Source organism: Typopeltis vanoorti, chromosome 5 (assembly GCF_054136105.1).
Source record: "Typopeltis vanoorti isolate ZY-2024b chromosome 5, IOZ_Tvanoo_1.0, whole genome shotgun sequence".
In the NCBI taxonomy this organism is placed as follows: domain Eukaryota; kingdom Metazoa; phylum Arthropoda; class Arachnida; order Uropygi; family Thelyphonidae; genus Typopeltis; species Typopeltis vanoorti.
In genome coordinates, this window is record NC_143553.1 from 138428979 (window position 1) to 138448341 (window position 19363).

General features: G+C 36.3%; 1 protein-coding gene across 1 annotated transcript in view; it reads left to right on the forward strand.

The window, feature by feature from the left end:
• The window catches only part of LOC150106866 (tubulin epsilon chain-like), a 197550-nt gene that overhangs the window by 14580 nt on the left and 163607 nt on the right, over positions 1–19363 (forward strand). The window lies entirely within an intron of this gene.

Consider the following 19363-nt stretch of genomic DNA (forward strand, 5'->3'; position numbering starts at 1 on the left):
ACCCCCCCCCCCCCCCACCCCCCCCCCCCCCCACCCCCCCCCCCCCCCACCCCCCCCCCCCCCCACCCCCCCCCCCCCCCACCCCCCCCCCCCCCCACCCCCCCCCCCCCCCACCCCCCCCCCCCCCCACCCCCCCCCCCCCCCACCCCCCCCCCCCCCCACCCCCCCCCCCCCCCACCCCCCCCCCCCCCCACCCCCCCCCCCCCCCACCCCCCCCCCCCCCCACCCCCCCCCCCCCCCACCCCAAGACTGCTGTTTTCCTCAAACTCTTCTATTATTGACCAAGGGAAATTGCCTCATATCATGCTGGAATCTGAGCACTATATGTCCTGTTGTTTTTCCAACAAAGACATCAGAATATTACTGAATAGCTTGGACATTAAAGTCTCCTGGTCCTGATGACATCTCTCAATTTGCTCTCAAACATTGTGCTCCAGAGTTATCACCCATCCTGTATTGTATCTACAATGTATTATATTTTCTGTAATATTCATAGCTGGTACTCATTTCAGTGTGTGGAAGCAATCACATATCCAGACTATTCCAAAATGAAAGAAAGAAAAATAAAAACTAGATAAGTTTATCATCAAACTATCTGTCATTTGCCATCACCTTAGTCCTTTCCAGAATAATGGAGAAAACAAATTGCCAACTTCTACACTACCTACAGGTCCACCAATTAATCTGCAACTACCAGTATGGAGTCTGCAATCTCTTTAGCTTATATCACCTACCACTGGACATGTGCAACGGAAAGATTCGGTGACACTTGTGCTGTCGCTCTTGACATTTTCAGAGCTTTTGTGTCCAGCATTGAGGCCTGCTTAAAAAAACACTACCATGCTTTGGTCTACCTGTCATCCTCTGAGTGGGTTGCCAGCTTCCTCTCTGATCATTCACTTCATGTCATGGTTGATGGTCCCTCACTTCAAGCCTCACCACCAATACAGAAGTGCCTCAGGACTCTGTCTTAGCAGCAGTCTTGCCCTCTTTTTGCAAAAGGGGATCTTGGCTTGCATTCTCTTATTCTCAGTAATACACTAATCACCAGACAAGATTGGACTAACATTTACCTCCAGTCTCCTGACACAATCACATCATTTGTTTCCTTGGTATCCAAAAAACTAGGCACTGTCTTTTGTTCAAGTTGCTGCTTTACATCCTTCCAAATCTTACCTATGTACAAATTCGCCCATTTTTTTCAAATACTACTTACATGTTTGGGGTGGACTCAAAACTTCTCAAAAAGTTCTTGTTGTTTCTGAGACAGAGGTCGAAGTGAATTCAGTTCATAGAAGCCTTTCTTAAAGATTCACTTCAACCTCTGTCTCAGAAGCAGTGAGAAATTTGGCACTGTGTCTTATGCAGGTATTTCAATGGTCATTGCTCCATTGAACTGCCAACTATTTCTCCACTTTATGTTGCACCTGTTAATACAAGTGCATTAGCTGCTCAGCACCCTTTTACTGTGCACAGAAACAGCTTTTCCATCTACCTTTTTGTCCTCTGGAACAGCCCACAGCAAGAAATTTTCAACCTGCAACCATTCAAGAAATTGTCAGACTTCTATCTTTAGTCTTTGCCTGCACCCTAGATAAAACACTGATGTGCTTATATAGGTCCTTTTAATCTCTCATGTATGGGATCATTGTATTAAAAAATAAAAAATAATTAAAGCAGTGTGTTATTGGTATAAACAATATATGAAATTTAAATTAAAGTTAACATTCTAAAGGGGTATATGATGGTGGACACAGAATAGTCTTAAGTCATGTCCATTATGCTTTCTAATCTCTTCTAGTAATTTGACCAAATTGATTCTTGCCTGTTTAATATTACAAGTAATAGGCTAGTGTAAAATGGAAGTTCTAGAACCCAGTAAGAAATCTTCATTGGCTTTAAATAGTATAAGGGATTCATCTTTGATTGCTGTTATTGATTTGTCCATATTTTAAAGCTGTTATTTATATTCTGTTAAGTTGCATGTAGACAAGTTAAAAAATATAAGATTAATTAGATACACGTATCATTCATTATTGGCAGTGTAATACAGTTGAAAAATAAATAAATAAAACAGTGAAAGGCATATAGACAATGGAATTTTGTTATATGCAGTAACAAGACAGCATGATTTAAAAAAAAAAAGTACTAATTAGGATCAACTTAAATATGCATGTGTGATTATCATGTTGGAGGCTTAATGGATATTTTTACAACACTTAAAAAGAATTAAAATAAACTTTAATGCTTCCTATATTTCGTCCTAGTCACTAGGACATCTACGGGGATTACAAAAAAATTACTGTAACATATGCACAAATAACAAACAATACTAAGCCCAACCACGTGGGTGACACTAAAGTCCTATCTAGGTAGAGTGCCCTCTAAGGGCAGTAGTAGGTGGCCTGGAATGTAAGGTGGGAACTCTGGTGATGAGTGTTTCCCAAATCTTCGGAAGCTTAATGCACCCATATTTATTGAGATTTGGTTGGTTTTTGAGCGCTGCTGCTGCTTCTAAGAAAAGTCTCTCTTTCTTGAATTTGCTGTGGTGGAGCATGGTGGTTTTCTTCCATGATACTCTGTGGGTGGTGTCCAAAGCATGGTCAGCCAAGCCTAAATGGCCATAGTTGTGTTTGAAGATGTAAGACTTGTGTTCCTCTAGACGAATGGATGCTGATCTGCCTGTCTGTCCAAAGTACGCCAGCTTACAGGAACAGGGTACTTTGTAAACTCCAGGCAGAGAGAGAGAGGAGGGAGTCGATCTTTCATAGAACGGATAAGGGTAGCCAGTTTGCGGTGGGGCTTGTATGCTGTGTGTAGATTGTATTGTTTTAGTATCTTGGCTATTTTTTCAGATGTGCCACGGATGTAGGGTATGGTGATGGCATTTTTAAAATCTTGTTGACGAGAAGGAAGGGGAATGGGGGAGGAGTTGATTATTTTTTGATACTGTGATCGCTGTAGCCATTGGAGAGGAAAGTGCTGTGTATGTGGTTAAGCTCATTAGTGAGGACGGTTCCACTGGAACAAAGATTATGGGCTCTCTTGGTAAGAGTTTTAATAATGCCATATTGTTGAGAGGGGTGGTGGTGGGAGAGTTTGTGAATGTATCTGCCTGTGTGTGTGGGTTTTCTGTATACGGTGAAGGTAAGTGTATCATTAGGCAGGCGTGTGACTAAGGTGTCTAGGAAGGGTAAACAATTGTTCTTTTCCTTTTCCATAGTGAACTGGATTCTTGGATGTAGACTATTGAGATGACTGAGGGAGGAGTCTAACGTGTCTGGGCCATGAGGCCAAATAGAGAACACATCATCTACATATCTTAGCCAGATAGAAGGTTTGAGTGGGGCTGAGTCTATGGCTCGTTTTTCGAAATCTTCCACATAGAAATTGGCAAGGGGGGGTGAGAGGGGGGAACCCATTGCAGTTCCTTCTATCTGCTTGTAGATTTTGTTGTTCCAAGAGAAATATCCAGAGTTAATGGCAAAGGAAAAGAGATCTAAGATGTCAGAGGGAAAAACCTATTCTAAGAGAGATAAGGTGTCAATTAAGGGAATATTGGTAAACAAAGAGGAGATATCAAAGCTTACCAATATGTCTGTCTTCTTCAAGGTTAAATTTTCTGTGAGGGCTTTAAAGTGGGTCGAGTTTTTTATATAGGAAGGGGACCTTCCGGTGAGGGGGATCAGAGAGTTGGACAGCTGTTTAGATAGTCTATAGCAAGGTGCATTGGTAGCATCTACTATAGGCCTGAGTGGGGAGTTGGGTTTGTGGATTTTTGGTAAACCGTATATTCGGGGGGGACGGGAGCGGAAAGGTTTAAGTTTTTTCGTGACATCTGGGGGCCAGGAAGATACTTTTTTGAGTAAAATTTTAAGTTTCTTAACTTGTGTTTTTGTGGGGTCGTGTTCTAGCGGGATGTAGGTAGCGCGATCGCGGAGGATGAACATTATCCTCCGCGATATTAGGAAAGAACTTGACATTGTCAGCTTCCAGGAATGCGTTAGCAGAGCTAATCTCAGGTGGTATGGTCACTTAAATAGAATGGGAGAGGAAAGATTAGCAAAACAAGTTTTCTTTGGCAGGAAAACGACCCAGAGGAAGACCAAGATATAGGTGGATTGATATGGTACAAAGTGCCTTAGACCAGCGCTTCCCAAACTGTGGGCCGCAGCCCCCTTGGGGGGCCGTAGGTTTTGTTGAGGGGGGGGCGTGAAATAATGAAAACAAATTTAAAATGTTTTAAGACTAAGTATTTTTTTTTATTTTAAAAGAAACATATTTAACTTTTATTTCTTTTTTGTTATTTTTTATATTTTAATGGAAAAATTCACACATTGGTGTTGGTTCACAAACTTTGCTTCCTGCGTATTTCGGCGCTTCATGAATATTAGTAAATATTGCTTCTTCACATGCTTCATTTCAAAGCAGTGATTAATTGTATTTACTTCGAATGCTCTCCAGGGAAGTTCCAAATCTGTCTGTCCCTTTCATAGCGCGTTCGTAATCAGGGACTGTCGATATTGACTTTATATACATATCAAACCTCGTTTTATATTATCACTGTCATCCGAGCTAGTTTTCTGTTACCAATAAAATTTTCGCATATACTTCACACATGAAAAAAAGCTTAAACAAGTTCATGTGGGAATATGGTAACTCGCTTGCAGTGGTAAACAACACGCCCTCCCTAAGAGCCACTATACTGCAGAGGCAATAAAAATAAGTACTTTTATTATGCCAGTGAATAAGGTATGATGAGTCTGTGTAATATATTTCTGAACAAATAGTGCAATTTGAGACAACTAAGATAAAAACACACTAATTAATGAATCACATGTCCCCTCATACAGAAACTATGCTGTATAGACAGAAACAAAACCATATGTTGCATGGGCAAACACAGTATCTAACTAAAAACTATTGTTATTAATTAGATGTGTGCGAGTTAGATTTCCTAAGGCAGCAATAAAATTCAAACCGAACGTGTTAAAATTCATAAAAGTGTTAAAACTAAGTAATATATAAAATGAATGTTATGGCAGTTTCACATATGGAATTCGGTTGAAGAGAGTTAGCATTTCAACTCAATTGTCAGCTATGCTTTTATCTTTCGGTTGCGCGATCTTTTGTTAATACCGCACCAATCATATGCACGTTTTAATAAACAGACTGCCTTTGCTGTCTGTTTCGTGTTAGGCTTAATTACCGTAAAAGGAGTAAAGTAACAAAAGTGAAAAATGTTCCTGGTCCGGGGGATTCCCTTATCCGGGTAATATTCACTAATTTCATGTTATCAGTCTGTGGTGTGCCAGTATCGGTAAGTGGTGATATTATTTGATCTATTCTACGTTAAAAAATTTAATCCTGAGATGGATAAGTGGTTGATAAAAAAATAAAATAAAAAATTCCCGCGAACAATCAGAAGAAGCAGAAACAGACTAAAAAAAAAAAAGATAGTATTTCATATTTTACCAGAACAGCCTGCATCGTCTTCAGAACCAAATGGTAAGAGGCAAAAAATGTAATATTTGCATTTGATTTTTGCAATATTCGCTGTGTGTGTTTTGTATTGAATATAAATACAATAAACATTATAATAATATATCTCTCTATTACGATTTTTTTTCGAGGGAGGGCCGTGAAATATTTTAATTTTTGCAGAGGGGGCCCTGACATCCAGAAGTTTGGGAAGCACTGCCTTAGACGATAGAAATATAAGATCTGATAATGTTGGAGTCTTGACAAATAACAGACTGATTTGGAGGAAAATTGTAGATAGGAAGTTAGGAATGATGTAATTTTTTCATGTAGTACTGTCATATCCTGTACACCCCTTGAGGGTACATGGCAGGAATTTGATGATGATGATTATTAATTTAATTATCCTTATGGGGGAGGATTGGGAGCCTGTTCATAAGTATGGAACAGCGTAAGTCAGGTCATCCGTAAACTAAAGACCAACTATATATAGGAAAACATCAAAGACCATAATTCTGCATAAAAAAGGTGATGAAGACATCAGTAATTACAGACCCATCTGTCTATTATCACATACATATAAAAAATTACCAGTCATCCTGAATACAAACCTCCATCAGTGAAAATAGTTTTGAAGAACAGGCTGGTTTCAAAACATCTTTTTTGACAATTGACCACATTCAAACTATTACTCAACTAACAGAAAGATGTAGAGAATACTAGATGCCACTTTTTTCTTTTTATAGATTTTAAAAAAGGCATTTTACACTGTTGAACATAATGCGGTACTTCAAGCTTTAATAGAACAAGGAGTAGAAATAGCATATATCAAGCTCATAAGATATTTACAAAGAAAGCAAAACAAATATCGCTGTTTTCATCGCCCGATTAAAATTAATTTAAATGGAGGAGTATGTCAGAGCAATGTGTTATCACCTAATCTCTTCATCTATTCTGGACAGCATCATTCGAAAAACTGATATGAAAGGTGGAATGAACATTGCTAGCAAAATGTTAAATATTCTATTGTTTGCTAACGATGTGGTATTAATATCTCGCTCTCCTGAACTCTTAGAATCGATGCTGAATAACATAAGCTAAAACTGCCAAAAAATTGGATCAGAAATAAATCTGGACAAAACAAGATGGAGGGAAAACAAATACTATAAATATTATATAATCCCTCTAGAATCCCACGTCATCGAAAAAGTTAAATTACATCTACCTCGGACAGTCCATAAAAATGAATAATGCCATATCAAATGAAATAGTAAGGAGAAAAAGAGCTGCTTGGATGGCCTTCAACAAAATAAAACCAGTTACCAACCAAAATATAGATATAGCAATAAGAGCCCATCTTTTCAATAGTCACATCATATCAGCATTAACTTATGCCAGTGAAACACGGAACACAACTTTAAAAGAAAGCCTAATAACAACTCAACCTGCAATAAAAAGGAGAATGTGCAATATAAATAGACCACGTAATACACACAGAAATCAGAAAGAAGTCTGGACTCAGATGTAATAAAAGCAATCTACAAGAGCAAAAGTAGATGGGCAGGACATCTCGCCAGAATAAGAGACAACAGAGGACAGTCAGAGTAACAAATTGATATCCAAGAGGTAACAAAAGGAAACTTGGAAGACCAGCCTTAAGGTGGGAAGAGCCAATGATCAAGAAAGTTGGAAGAAAATGGAGAAGAAATGCTCAAGACAGGACTCTTTATGATATGCAGTCAAGGAGAAATCCTGACCAAAATCACAGGTCCATCAAGCTAATATATAATATTCTTCCAAGCTTGATTTGCTTCCTCAGCTTTAAGTAAAAGGCTGGTTATATTCCACTAATTCAAGCCCTACCCAAGGGCCTATGAATTGTGGAAAAATACCTTCCGAATATGAATGCTGTGGCAGCATACAAAGCAGCCTTTTGCAACTGTCCGGTTTTTAACTCATCTAATTTGAGTGCTTCTAAATGTTTTTCAGTGTTTTGGGGATGGCACCTAAAGCACCTATTATTATGAGAACAACTTTTGTTTTCTTTTGCTAAATTCGTTCAACTTTGACTTGCAACTTGTGATGCTTTGTAATTTTTTCAGTTTCTTTTTCGTCAATTCAGCTATCTCCTGGTACTGATATTTCGATAAACGGAACGCCTTTGTTTTCACTTTTTTCAACCACTGTTATATTGGGTGTATTGCATTCCAAGCTTTTGTCTGTCTGGATTTTGAAATCCCAAAGTATTTTAGCTTTTTCATTCTCAGTCACCTTTTGGTCAACTTTATGCTTTAGATACTTTAAACCCATACTTTTTTTGCATGAATGCTAGTGAATTATCTTAGCTACGTTATTGTGTCTTTTATGATTCTCAACTTGTGCATTTTGCTGCAACCACTTATGTGTTCTACCGTTTCTTCCTTCTCTTTGCACAATCTGCATTTACTATCTTCTTGAATTTTTTGTATTTTTACCTTCATAATGTTGGTTTTAATGGCCTGTTCTTGTGCTACAAAAATTGCCAACTGTTTCTTTCTTTGGCACTTCATTTTTCAACCATTGCCAGGTCAAGTTGTTGTCAGCATTGTCTTCTATGCAGTGGTGTAGCTAGGGGGATGCAGAGGGCACGGTCCTCCCCGGGTGGCACTTTGAACCTTTTTGAACTTTTACAGTTAATTCTAAAATATAGTCTAGAGAACTCAGTTCCAAATATTCTAATACTACTGCGAATTTTCCTTGCAATTGCTGTAAGTGTCGCTAGTTGTGAGAGGAGTTTTTTTAAATAAAATTTGATTAATAATTACCTACATTACTATGAAATAGACTTTGCCAATGTCATCGATTTTGCTAACAAAAAAGCAAGAAAAAGTAGCATTTCAGAATGTTGAAATTGAAGTTTTACTTCAAAAAATAAATAGCGTTTTAATTTATTTTCTTATGTCGTTTTGACTTTTTGTAGTATTTTTGGTGGGTCTTGAGAGGGACGCAAACTCGGGGACCACCCTGGGCAGCAACAGCTCTAGCTATGCCACTGCTTCTATGCTGACATATTGTGAAGGTACTTTCCATTCAATGTCTTATTTTTCTATCTTTCAGTTCTCACTTTTTTTCAGAGTTTTTTTTTTGTTCTAAATTCTCCACCTCCAGCTGGGTCCATTCAATAATGCCTGCTGAATATCTCAACAGGTATAGCTCAGGTGTTAATTGCTTTTATCAAATTTCCAGTATTAAGCATTGAGTTAAGGAGTTTTCTTAGCCGCCTTATGTATTCTGCTCTAGTTTTTTCTTTGATCTTATTGTGCAAAATTTCTGATGCTTCTAAAATTCCCAAATATCTGTAGCTATCTCTGAATTTTATTGCCTTGATTTTTTTTGCCATTGAGCAGCTAAATTATGTTCAGGTTTTCAAACTTTCCTCTTATTATTACAACAATTGTGCATTTGTCTAAACCAAAATTCATTGATATATCTTCACTGAATATGCACACATTATTAAGTAATGATCTAAGTTCATTCTCTGATTCTGCATACAGCTTCAGATTGTCCATGTATAAAAGGCGAGATATCTTTGCACTTTTTTGCGCAGTTTGGTAACCATGAGCAGTTTTATTTAAAATTCTAGTTAAGGGGATCAATGACAAGATAAACAATAAAGGAGATAATGAGTCTCCTTGAAAAATACCCCTTTTTATGTTTACCTCCCCAATTTCTTCTCCCTTCAGATCCAACATTGTTTTCCAATTTGTCATGCTGGTTTGGAAGAATTTTTATGTTTTTGCTAATACCTAATTCTGTGCATTTTTAAAGTGTGTGTGTGTGTGTGTGTATATATATATATATATATGTGTGTGTGTATATATATATATATATATATATATATATATATATATATATATATATATATATATATATTGTCACATGCTGTCCAAAATTTGGGGAGTGAACTGTCTCCCTACATTTTGGTCTTTAGCTGTGCACTGCTTTCTAGAATTTTTCTTTTAATATGTCATAAGTTGTGTAGAAAATATAATGTATGTCCATAGTATATATGAACTTCAATTTATAAAGCTGCTCAGGAATATGTGCTTCAACCTACATTTCATGAATCATTTGTTTTTAAGTAGAAGGGTTGGCTGTATATGCTTTTCTTGGCATATTATTTATTGTCTAGAGATAACCTTAAGTTTTTAATTATTCTTTGAGAAAGCCATTGATATTAACAAGAAATTTAATTTCTGTGGAATTATTTCATTATTTAAATTAAAGATATTTCGATTTTTAAGATCTGTTATAATTGTCAGATTTAGCAGTGTTAATAAGCTAATATATGTTTGAATTCTTAAATAACTTTTTATATAAAAGTAATACAGTTGCACTGACTATAGCCAACACTGTTATAACAAGCTACCAAGAAACCTTTGATAAACCTTTATCAAAGTGCCAAGGTACATAGCTAAGGTTCATGTTTTTAATACAGATTGATCAACATTTGTATGTTAAAAAGAGCTTACTTCTATTACCTGCGTTTAACTGTAGAATACTGATTGGATGTAAACATTGTGACAGCAAGTCATCCAACCCAATTTTCTTATAAGTGTCAGTCTGTTAGTTTAAAGCCCTAGTTAGTACACTTCTTCAAATGTCATCCAGTTATTATTTGGTATAGTTTTAGTGCCGTTCTTAAAATATGTATGACTTCAAATATGTCTTCAAAAATATGTATGACTATCTGCATTTCTATAAACTTAACAAATACATGTATTTGATGCACATGGAGATAGGGTACTTACATTAAATTCTTGTTTTTGTCTTTTTACTCTTTACATAACACTATCAGCCCTATTGGTATTAATGATTGAAACAGAAAATCGAAAAAAAAAAAAAAAATTTATAGATGTACATAGCCTGGAAAGAAGTCGACAAACACCCTCATGGACAAGGTACATCGTGCCAATTAATGAGTCGCATATTTGCAGCCAGTATGAATTGAAAAAATTTGATATTCCCAAGTTAGTGCAACTGTGTCCAGGTGAAATGACTGGAACTGAAGGAGTTTGAAAGAGTCGTTGTGATAGGATGCTACATTGCAAACCTATCTGTTTGGCAAATTGTTGACAAGTTCATTTCAGGTCAACAATACTGAGATGGGAGTACAGGGAGTTAAATACAAGTGCTACCTGCTGAGGACAACCCACCACACTCGCTGAACGTGACCATAGGGTGCTGTGAAGGATAATATGTAAAATTGCTATTTGCCACTGACATGCTGAATGTGGGGGTTCTGGGCATTGAGTGGAACATGAATTTGCACAAAAACATTCAGAACATTATGGCCCACAACATGTTTTATCCTTGGTAGGACTGCAATATGCAAGCCCCACATTGTTAATTTTTTTTTGGCATTGTAGCCAATGAATGGGAAGCTGTGATTAATAAAGGAAAGTTTAGCTGTGCGGGAAGCCCAGTAGGAATGGATTGTTGGATCTGTTAACAGGAGTTTTTATAATGCCATATTTTTGGAGGAAGGATAATGGGAAAGTTTATAAATCATGTTGGAGGTTTAATGGAGTATTGGCAGCACTAGAAAAGGATTAAAAACTAATTTTGATGCTTTCTTTTAAGGTTACACGGTAATCAGCATTCATATTTATAAATTTAGGGACACAAAAACACATGTTGAACAGATTATTTTATTAATTACTAATAAAATAAAACTTGACATTTCGACCCCTGTATCGAGGTCATTATCGGAAGGATACAAATGTATAAGGAACCAAGCTACATGCTCTAGCCCTGTACACCAGAACTAAATCTACGTAGTTAATTAATCCTTTTCCCTAGCCTGACCTCTAGTGATAAATAAAATAAAAATTAATTAATCAAAAAATAAATAAATACAACTACAATAAACTGCTAAAGTCCTCATGTATTAATATTCTTCTGGATTTGTACAGTTCTAATTGTTATAATATGATTTCCTTCAGTTGCTGTTGAATGTTACAAACACTTCACCAGGTTGTCTTCTTGTAGTGGAATTTTTCTATGGCTAGTTTAGGTTGTTATACAGGTTGTAGATGGGTCTTCCACATTCTTGAAATGGTTAGGCCATCATTTTTAATGAGATTTGGGTTGTGTTTGAGCATTTCACATGACACTTTAAATTTTCAATTGATGCTTCCAATATTTCGTCTGTCACTGAGACATCTTTAGAGAGTACAAATAACACTCCGATCTTTGATAGACCGGATAAGGATAGGAAGTTTCTGGTGGGGCTTAAAATCTGTGTAGAGGAAGTACTTTTCTAAAGACCTAGCTATTTTTTCCGATGTGCCTCAACATAGGGGATGGCAATGGCATTTCTGAAATCCTTCTGACGAGATTGCCGAGGAATGGGAGAGGAACTTATTTTTTTAATTCTGTAATCACTATTGAACAGGAAGGTGTTGTGTATATGGTTAAGTTCAGTTGAAAGAGAGGTTCTTCCACTGGAACAAAGATTATAGGCTCTATTGGTTAGTTTTAATGATACCATGTTGTTGAGAGGATTGACGGTGGGAAAGTTTATGAATGTATCTGCCTATGTGAGTGGGTCTTCTATATACAATGAAGGAGAGGTTACCATTTGGAAGGTGTGTTAGTAAGGTGTCTAGGAAGGGTAAACTATTGTTTCCCTTTTCTATCATGAACTGGATTCTTGGATGTCGACTATTGAGGTGACTGAGAAAGGAGTGTGTGTGTGGGCCGTGAGGCCAAATAGAGAACATATCATTTACATATCTTAGCCAGATAGAAGGTTTAAGAGGGATTCAAAATTTCCATGTAAAAATTGGCAAAGGAGGGGAAGGGGGTACCCATAGCAGTTCTCTGTTTTGTAAATTTTTTTTTCTTCCAGGAAAAAAAAAACCCAGAATTGATGGCAAAGGAAAAGAACTGCAAGATATCAGAAGGAAACACATTTTTTAAGAGTGTTAAGGTGTCATTTAAGGGAATATCAGTGAACAGTGAGGTGATGTCACAGCTTACCAATATATCTGTATTATTTAAAGTTTGTTTCTATCAAGGTTTTAAGATAGGTAGAGCTTTCTTTTTCCATATAGGATTGGTAAGTCTAGTGAGTTTGGCAGCTGTTTCACCAATTTGTAGCATGGAGCATCAGTGACATCTATTATTGGTCTTCGGTGTGTGTGTGTGTGGGGGGGGGGATTTGGTTTGTGGATTTTAGGTAAACCACATAATCCAGGGGAACAAGAACCATAGGGTTTGAGTTTTTTGTAATGTTCAATGTCCAGGAAGATACTTTTTTAACTAAGTTTTTTTAAAATTTTTTAACTTTCATTTTTGTGGGATTGTGATGAATGAGATGCTGGTAGCACGATCTCGGAAAATAATATCCATTTTTTGATTATATTTCGTGGCATTAAGGACAACTGTAGCAGTACCCTTATCCACTCTTGTGATGACAATACTTTCATCTTTCTGTAACTTTCTGAGAGCAGCAAGTTGGCTAGAAGATAGATTACTTTTTGGAGGCGACAACTGGTGAGACTATATTGGCGATGTCAAATTTATTATTGGCTATTTCCAGAGCTAAGTGACAGGCTCCATGTTCTGTGTTGTACATTAGGTCTAGCAAGAGTACTTCTTTTGGTGCTACCACAAAATTGTGGCTGAGGCTTAGAGAGCTGATGTATGGAGCAGAATTTGCAGTTGTGATTTAGATTTATACAGAATGTTAATACTTTTCTGATGTGCTTATTTTATTTTTAGGAAAAATTAGTTTTTAATCCTTTCCTAGTGCTGTCAATACTCCATTAAACCTCCAACATGATGTCTTCCCAGCACTCAAGCCTTAACACAAAAGTTTGTGACTGTATTTACCTGTGTGGATAGGCTTTGTTAGAGTGATGTGTGATTAATCTAAAAAAAAAAAGTTTTTTTTTTTTTTCCCTATAGTTGTTCTTTTAGAAATACTTGTCATATAGTTTCTTAATTCACATGAAAACACAAGGAAATAATTGAATCATATTTATTCAAAGGCCATATATTTCAGCCTTAAAACTACCTGACATTATCAGTGGCAAACGGTAGTTAAATACAAAGTAGAATATGAAAAATAGATTGATTTAAAATAATGAGAGCCACGTGATGTTATAACACAATGCAAAGGAATAACTGAGGATGGATATTATTAGACACCTCCAGGGAGGGTACCTGCTCTACAACTGTCTCCACCACTGACTGCAACTACACCAACGGCACCGACCACCGCTAGTATTTCCAAAGACAATTGCAATCATCTATGCCCACAGATTCAAACCCGCAGCCTTTTGGCTGGAGAGTAGATATGCTAACCACTCGGCCAGCCAGGCTGGCAAAAAAACACATATAGATTCCTCTCATCACGATAAGAATCGAACTTTGGGCATTTCCAATCGAACGGCAGAGCACATCGTCGTTCTTTCAATTGTGCTATGGAGTTACTTAAATTATTAACTATTGTTAATTAAAACTTTAATGATATGTAATTAAAATAACTCCCATATCTTTCATATTGAGAGGCATTTGTTCAGACAGTGAAGTAAGTCTTTGTGTTCTTTAAATAAAATGAATTTATAGCAACAATGATGGAGTAAGCATGTTTCAGACCATACAATTAATTTTATCTGATTTTCATTGACATTATGATAATTTCAGGTAAGATGAGAGTTATTTTCTAAGCGCCTCCGTAACACAATTGGAAGAACGACGGCACGTTGCGCCCTTCGATTAGAAAATGCCTAAGTTCAATTCTCGTCATGATGGGAGGAATCTTTATATGGACTTTTTGAATTGAAGGTGAGTTAGCCGATCTCATACGGAGGTAGCAGGGTTTTTTCTCCTGGAAACTCTTGTTTTTCATCCTGCATACAGAAAAATCGGCCCTTCAGAACGCATGCAGTTTATAGACAAGGAATACTAGCTGTGGTGGTGGTTGTGGGCAGTAGATGGCGTTGATGTAGTAGTGGAGATGGAGAGTTGTATAGTAGATGTCCTCCTGCGATGAGTCTTCGGACTCCTTGGAGGTGTCACTAATAATAATAATAATAATAATAATAATAATGATGATTCAAGGCCTGATTTTTCAGATTTCTTATTGATGATATAAGATTGGGGTTCTTGTATTTTTTTTTTTCTTTTCTGCTGAACGTCCAGTTTGTCCAAAATACAAAAGATGAGTCACAAGGAACTTTGTAGATGACAGCAAGAGAGGAATGTCCATCTTCAGAAGATGGGAACCATGATTATAGTTTTTTGGTTGGAATAAATGTAGCCGCTAGACTGTATTAAGAATTTTTAGAAATTTAGTTCTGAGATACCAGAAATGTATGTGATAGGGATTCTATATACTGTTTCCTTGTTATTTGAGCTAGGCATGTAGGAATTCAAAAGATGTTGTATGGTCCAGTCTGAGAAATCATTGAATTATATCGTTTGATGTTTAAAAGTTCTAAAATATTATTTTGCTAGAACCCCCCCCCTCACTTCTAGTCTGCCAAAGATCCAAAAGAAAGGCATCCCTTTTCATCCAGTATAGATTCTCCATGTTGCATAGCAAAGTTAACACATTTATTAAAAGCTCATATTATAAATTCCCACTCTTTCATAAAAAAATTCTGCTGATTTTCTGAGTAAATTGAAAAAAGAGTTTCCATACAGTCTAAAGATTTTAAGGGTAAATTTCGATATTGAATCGCTTTTCACTTGCCTCCTAGAAGTTGCTTCATTTGCTCTCACAAGCCTTTCTTGTGAGAGAGGGAGAATCTATAGGCAATTGGAAGGAACTGCTACGGGAAGTCCTCTCTCCTGCTCTTGCCAACTTCTATTTATAACATTTAGAAGACATCATTTTCTCATCCATATACCTTCAGCTTTTGTTTTAGGTATGTTATATAGATGACATTTTTGGGATTGTAGCTTCACAACAAAGATATTCCCTGCCTATTTCTTCATTCATCATCAGGTAAACTAATTACTTCTGTTTACTGAAAGCCTACCTTCACTGGATATTACACTCAACAGCAATAGACTCACCTCTCAAAAGATTGGAATTATCAAAACTTTATGACATGCTTGCATCATTTGCTCAACACCACAACTACAGCAAGAACTTTGAAATATCAGATGATATATGAAACTCAATAGCTTCTCAAAGACTGGACCACATATCTTTTGGATTCTTATATTCCTAGCTTTGTCATTCATACTGTTAGATTCTGAATGAAGAGAAATGGAAATTATTAATACTTCATTCAGAGTTCAACATAATCTGCCATTCCTGAGCAAAATTTTTTTTTTTTTTTTTTTAAACTAATAGTCTCATGTTCATAATATGCTATTTATGTAATTTTTTTCAAGTTATGTTAATCGATATTTATTTATTTATTTATTTATATGGATTTTTGGGATAAATTACAGTTATGAAAAGCTGTATTAAAATATCATTTATTTTGTGAATTTACTTCCTTTTAATATAATGTTAAAAACTGTAATATGTGTAATTTTAATTTATCCAGGAAATTCCTTAAGATAACACTTGATTGGTGGCTATGAGAAATTATGTTATTTTTAGCTAGCACATGTTACTGTACAGGATGCACGAAGCCAGTTAGATATGAACTAAACTAGTTAGAACCAGATTTTGGTGGGAAAGAAGAGGAGAATGTTATGAGCAGTACGTGAAAAAGAAGTGACACAGACAGGAGTAGGAAACAGGCAAGGAAGGTGGCTGATTGACATGGCATGAATGGAATAGGAAGGACGGAGAATTGCTTGGCACTTTGACTTACCTTTTTCGGAGTTCTAATTCTATTATCATTTCCTATCACCTTGCAGTGGAATAATGCAGGACAAGGGATAATAAGAAAAGAAAGAAATTGGAAGTTAAGAAGTTGAACCAGTGCTAAAGGATATATTCAGTTACAGAAACAGAAGATTCCTTTAAGCTTGTGTAGTCTCAATGTGAAGAAGCTATACTGCTTATGCCAGTAAGATTATCTTTTCTATGCCTAGTGTGAAGTAGCAAACTTATTTCCGGCGAACATAATTTAATCCTTATTGCTGTATTTAACTATTCAAGATCGAATGTGTGATGTAGTGAGACATTTCCTTCTTGACGTACCAAATATTGTACCATTTGGATTAATGATTCAAGACTGAAAGTGTGATATAGAAAATCCTGTTGTAAGAAAACATAATGTAATATTGGATACGGGAAAAAACTGCAAACTATTCTGCTAGGTTGATAGAACTTTGAAATCTTCAAATGAATGTCTGGCTTACAGTCTATAATTGTTCTGAAAAATTAAACTGAGTTGATATTTAAACTATATTAAATTATAATAACTTGGATCAGAGTGAAGTTGATAGGAATCCTTGATAAAAAGAATAGTATCTGTATACATAAGTTCTAATCGTAATTATTATACTCAGCTGAGTAGTTTGCTAGTATCTCAATGAAAACTTAATTGTTGTTTAACTGTATTTTCCCAACTAGAAATCTTTTGCTTTGATGTAAATTTATGTGACACTGCATTAAATAATTTTTATTTGAATTGAATCTTGTTTGCCTGATTTCTTCCATTGCACCGCTCATTAAAATAATTCAAATTTTAGCGGGAACCTTATGTAATAAAGAGAACCTTGGCCTAAAATTAAGTTAGTAATAATATAGATTGGTTGATTCCTCAACGTTGCTCATGCAAATTTGAACATAGGGCGGTGCAGTTAAAAATAAATATTCTCTGTGTTTGAATGTGGAGTCAATCAACAACTAGAATATACATCGGAATAAAAAGTAGGATCCACCAATACTCTCCTCTCCTTTACCAATTTTTCCATGATTTATTTCAAAATTCAACTAATATAGTTTGAGATGTTTTCTGTTTGGCCATGCATCTAAGGCATATTACTCATTCATCAGCCAGTATCCCAGAAAATAATGATAATCTTTATTTTCTAGATACTTCAATTACACATCTTCTTAATGGTACATTTTTTTTTCTTAATTTACCAAAAACTTACCTACACTGGTAGATAAATTCACAAACTTTCAAATCATTATCCCTTCTAATAATATAGAAGCATGAAAACTCTTGCTAACAGATCTATCAAACCTCTATTCCAACCAGGCTTCCCTAATAACTGAACTTTACTTTGTTGCAAGTTATTTTGTTAATTTAAAAAACTGTAGACACTGGCACTGCATACCTTGGATAGTTCTTTTTTAAATTAACAGAATTTTCAAATCCCATGTGTAGTTGGCTCCACTCTCCTGATGAACAGCTCCTTCCTTTCTCAGTTCTAAATGTATACGAGGTACCTTATTCTTGCATCTTGTCATATTATGGACAAACTGGGGGATGCACCAACATCATTCAACTTGAAAAACATAAGAAATATAATTGGCACCATAATTATGGCAATGAGATTTAGCTGGTTGACCATGCCTTGGACAAAATCGAATGGGAAGAAAAATCTATTGTACTTCACTGCAATAAATACAAGCACGGAAGGCTTTTTGGAATCAGCAACAGATTTGAAAAACCAACCAAACCTCAATAAATATGATTGTACACAGTTTTGAAAGAAGTCATTTGACACACATAGTGTGAGCAACAAATGGACATGCCACCTACCTTAATAAGATGTAGGACCTACTTTTGCTGTGATGACTGCAGTAATCCCACAAGCATACAATTAGTGATCATTGGGAATTTTGGACCATTCTTCTTGTAGGCATGTAATGACATCCTGGACTATTGTGGGGAAGACATCCCTTGACCTCGCTGAACACTACAGTTCATCTCACAGCTGTTCAGTAGGGTTGAGATCAGAGCTTGTTGGAGGCCAGTTAAGTGTCCACAAGCCATGCATTTACAGCCTTATGACATGGTGCATTATCTTGTTGCAAGATACAATGGTTGGTTCCATAGAAACACTGCAAAGTAGGAAGCATTGCATTGTCCACAACATTCAGATACCTTTCAGAATTAAATATTCATGGCATCACAAACAGAAGTTTGAGGCCAAACCAGGAAAAAAAAAACAGGACAATACCATCACACTGCCATCTCTGAATTTCATAGTTGGGGTTATGCACTCTAGTAAGAGATGCTCACCAGGCATCTGCCACACCCCAAACGTTTCCATTTCCTTTGTCAAGAGTGTAGCATGATTCATTGCTCCATAGCATAGCTTTTCAAGCTTTGTCTCATTGTAAATGCTCTTTGCACCACTGAAGGCAATGCTGCATGTTGGTTTGGGTAATCTGTGACTTACATATTGTCCTACCATGGAAACTCAATGTTGTGAGCCTTTGTTTTCAATGTTTTTGTGCAGATTTGTGTTCCAGTTGATGCCTGAAACTCCACATTGAATGTGTCTGCTGACAAATAGCAGTTTTTATATATTATCCTACATAGCACCCTACAGTCACATTCAGTGAATGTGAAGGGTCATCCACTGTAGGTAGCACTTGCAATTGATTTCCTGTGCTTCCATCTCGGTATGGTTATATTACTTATTTACACGAAAACACAAGGCATACGTAATACTATTTATTTGATTAGAGGGCCAGATATTTCAGTCTGAAACTTACAAAACATTTTTGGTGACAGTTGATTACAAGGTAGAATGCAAACAATGGATTGATTTGAAAACAGAAAGAGCTGTGCAATGTTATAACTGAGAAAAAGGTTAATCATCATTTTTTTTAAATGTTATTCTAATCAGACTCCCATTTTTTTGATAAAGATAGTCATTCCAATTCAAGCTTGGGCAGTGAAGCAAGGCTTCAGCACTCTTTAAACAAATGCTCAAATTTGTATCAACAATGATGTAGTAG